Source organism: Micrasema longulum, unplaced genomic scaffold (assembly GCF_059751315.1).
Source record: "Micrasema longulum isolate JH-2025_06_02 unplaced genomic scaffold, ASM5975131v1 h1tg000083l, whole genome shotgun sequence".
In the NCBI taxonomy this organism is placed as follows: Eukaryota; Metazoa; Arthropoda; class Insecta; order Trichoptera; family Brachycentridae; genus Micrasema; species Micrasema longulum.
In genome coordinates, this window is record NW_028277289.1 from 795,761 (window position 1) to 799,715 (window position 3,955).

The 3,955-nt window shown below is 33.2% G+C and overlaps 1 long non-coding RNA gene across 1 annotated transcript; it reads right to left on the reverse strand.

Moving 5' to 3' along the window:
• Nucleotides 1-1,404: 1,404 nt before the first annotated feature.
• On the reverse strand, nucleotides 1,405-3,613 carry LOC148284859 (uncharacterized). Its single transcript, XR_015823665.1, has 3 exons — nucleotides 3,581-3,613; nucleotides 3,166-3,267; nucleotides 1,405-2,081 (listed from the first exon to the last, which is right to left on the reverse strand). It is a non-coding gene; the product is annotated as an uncharacterized LOC148284859 (long non-coding RNA).
• Nucleotides 3,614-3,955: the final 342 nt, after the last annotated feature.

Consider the following 3,955-nt stretch of genomic DNA (forward strand, 5'->3'; position numbering starts at 1 on the left):
TTATACGTCCGACAACAGTAAGTCTCGACAAATATATTCTCTCGAAGTCTTTTTTCTTTCCAGGATAGATTATACTTGCAACGTCGAGCAGATACTCTTCGATAAATTCTTATTCATCAAATGACTTTTTCACATCAGATTTTTTCGCTTACCACAAACTAGTAAAGCGGAGCCGCTGCAAGCGACCGTGTCATTTCCATTTTTAAATCCCTGCCTGAAACTATGAATTTAATTTTTTATTACTTCGCCGAGATGATTTAGGGCCGAACGGAATAGCCTGGCGGCCGGATTCGGCCCACGGACCAGTGGTTGCCCGTATATGCTTTAGGTTGTCCGTACAAGTTCAAAGATATTTTAAACTTTACTCGCAAGCCTATTTTATACGGTCGTAAAAATCCACACGGCACGATAAAATAACATTAAATGGATTGATATTTATTCAATTACAGGTATTATTTTTCGAAAAAATATTTATTTATTGGCAGGTTATTATTTTCCGAAATACAAATGAGTAGTTATAATAATTGTCAATCCATCCCGATTTTACGGCGCGTGTAGATTTAAACGAAACGTTTGAAATGGATCATTTATAGTACATCTTTTTTTTATAAAATCATGTTAGGTAAGAACTCATTCCGCTATTATTATATTTAGCCAATTGCATAAAAATATAATCTTTTGGCTCAGTAATTCGTAATGCAGTAAAAAGATTTAACCACTGACGTTTTTATAAGTATGAGAAAGTACTTTCACAGATTTCCATACGCCAATATTATTTATCTATTAAATTTGTCTTTAAAAATCCTGAAACATGATATTTCTAAGATTATGTTTACTTTTATATTTCCATGAGAAACAAAAACACATTTAACTTATTACAACAGAGATGGTGAACATTTCAGAAAAGGAATATACTAGTGTAAGCATTTACAGGGCTTATTAACTGTCATTAGTTTAAATTTGTTAAAGAGAGGGAAAACATTTCGTGAAGGGAATATGGAAGTCTAGGCATTTACAGGGCTTATGATCTGCCATTGGCTGTTGTAAGTGTCACTTTACGTACTGTGTAATATTCACCACACCCACATTTTCTGAACTCTTCCATCTGTTGACTTTTGTGAAGTAAAAGAGCTAAAACATTCAGCCGGATGAATCTCATCCACATGATAGGGGTTATAGGTCTTTTTTATTTTTTTATTTTGTTTATTCAGAAAAACAACATCAATACAAAAAAATATACACAACATTATAAAAAATAAAAAAAATAAAGCCAAATCAGTTTTCCACATAAATACAATAATAAAAATCCAGTTCATTTAGATATTAATTCATAGAAGTGCATGTGTGCGAGTGTTAATTGTGTGAGGATGCGATTCAACAGGGATGGAGAAAGAGGGGGTGAAATCCAGTATTTTGTCTACAAACATTTAGACAAACTCAAATATTGTAATAAAACCAACAGGTCCAAGAAGAAGTTTAAAAAATGGAAAATTGTTTTCAGGCGTTGTCTAGTGTGTAAAATAATTCAGTCAGATGAATCTTTTCACAACAATAAAGGTTTCAGCTCTTTAAGTTCACTGAAATCAACAAATAGAAGAATTGAAGAAATATGAATGTTCAAACATAGACAAAATGGTAAAGGTTACACAGTGTGTAAAGTCACCACTTGACAGGTCATAAGCCCTGTAAATGTCTAGACTCCACATTCCCTTCTTGAAAGTATTCTCCATCCCTGTTGTAATTTGTTAAATACACATTAAATTAAAATGACGAAAAAACACAAAATGAAATATAATTAAATTATATGAATCCTTTTTTAATAATGGTCTCGACTTCTCATGTGTAATCGTCGCTTCCGTAGCATTGAACACTACCAGAGCAACACAAAAGAATTAATACAATGACACGAAAGACAATAATAATAGTTGCGTTACGTAAGCAGGGAGTGTTGGTAATAATAAGTCGGTGTTGATGGTAAGGCAGTCCTCGGTGGACCGGTATCTGAAGACGCCATAACGTCTGCCTTCATCATCTCCCGTGTGCTGGTACTGGCAGTGCGAGCACGGCGCTGACACCGGATACTGTGCAACAGAAGGAAAGTAATATTGAGACACTTCACCGTGGAACAAGAATCAATATCTCGCACAGAAAACGATAATTTCGCAAACTGCGATTATATTCATTATTATTTTTAGCGATCGTGTATGATACACAATACTTTAAGAATAAATTTAGTATAATAAAAATTACATAATATTAGTTTAAAAAAATAATGTTTTTTTTTCCACATATTATCTCGGGTAAGTCCGGGGGAGTTAGATATATTTTTTAGGATAAAAATATTAATAATATTTTGATGATTTAAATAGCGACATTTTTGTGAAAAATCCTCTCAAGGGCGCTTTACAATTGTATACTTAAACTTATATTCTAACTCAGCTAAAGTGATATATTATATTTTCTGATTTAAAATTGACGGTATGATAATCTAAAGAAGTAAGATTTTAGTTGGGATCTGAACTGACTGGGACTGTTGATGATTCGTAAGTTTGAAGGCAATTAGTTCCAGGCAGAGGGGCCGGCAACGGCAAAAGCACGATCTCCGAATCTAGTGTTTGGGGAGCGCCGGATTTCAACTCGTTTTCCTCTGCCTGAATCGAATGTTGATCTAAGAGTAGATTTTCTTATTTTCCCTAATACAAAGTTCGGATAGGTATCTTGGAGCCATTTCATGAAGGGATTTTTATACTGTCCAGCAAAGATTGTATTTCGTTCTCTCTGAGCTTTTTAACCAGTGCGAATTTCAAAGATGTTGTGAGATGTGAGAATGTTTGTTTACTCTTTGCTGCTGCATTGGATACGAAGTTTATTGATTGATGATTATTTTTTTAGTCATCTAATAAAATTCCGTTGATTACTGTTTCTGAAACTGCACTTATTTTTTAATATGTTTTTTCAGTAGAAGTACAAATATAAAAAAGATAAAAGGTGACACAAATAAACAAACAATAAAATCAACTGGCCATATCTCTATTAAAGTATCTGGAAGAGATGGCCATAGTACTATAGTAGTAATACTTATACTTAATTTTTAGTTTTCTTGCCAGTTTCCTTGCACTGTCTTTCGAGATCTTCTTTTTATAAACTTTAAGCGGACATACGCACCGAAGTACTGTCGTTTTGAACAACATTTAGTGAACATCATAACTGATCTTCTATCCAGTTGCTATGAAGACCCACACACTTGCGCATGTGCTTGTTAGGCATCTAAAAAATGAGGAAACCAACTTACTGTAATTAAAAAATGGACGGAATAAATACTTATACACTATAGCCATCACAATATTTAAAAAGTTAGTCATCTCTTCCGATTACACGGGTTAAATGACCACCCCAATAATCTAACCGAACATTGGACGACGCTATCAATTTTTAGGTTAGAAACACGTCAACATATATCGCTTCATTAATAAGTTGTTTAAACACACATCCTTACAAAAATATATAGCAAACAAGATGCCAACTAACAGGGTGTGAAATGAAAATAATATAACACAAAATAAAAAACTGAATTACTCACTTTTTTCGAGTTTTCTCTCGACTAAACATAACATTTGACGTTGTTATCGCGGCGAATTGTTCTAACGTGCATGCAGCACCACTTGTGATTAAGATTTGGAATTATGGCCCCCTGGCCATCTCCCCTGTATGGCCAATTCACTTACCCTAGCTGTTGCACAATGAACTAAGATGTTATTATCTTTAAAAGTAATAAAAAAGTTTACCTCCACAAAATATTAATACAACGGAAAAAGAAAACAGTATATACTGATATTGCTGCATTTAGTGATGATCCACACAGATTTCTAAATTCTCTTACTAAGAAATTATATTTATACTTAAGAAGTTCCTCATTTCAAATTTGTTTTATTTTATTTTCATAATTTGTTTATTT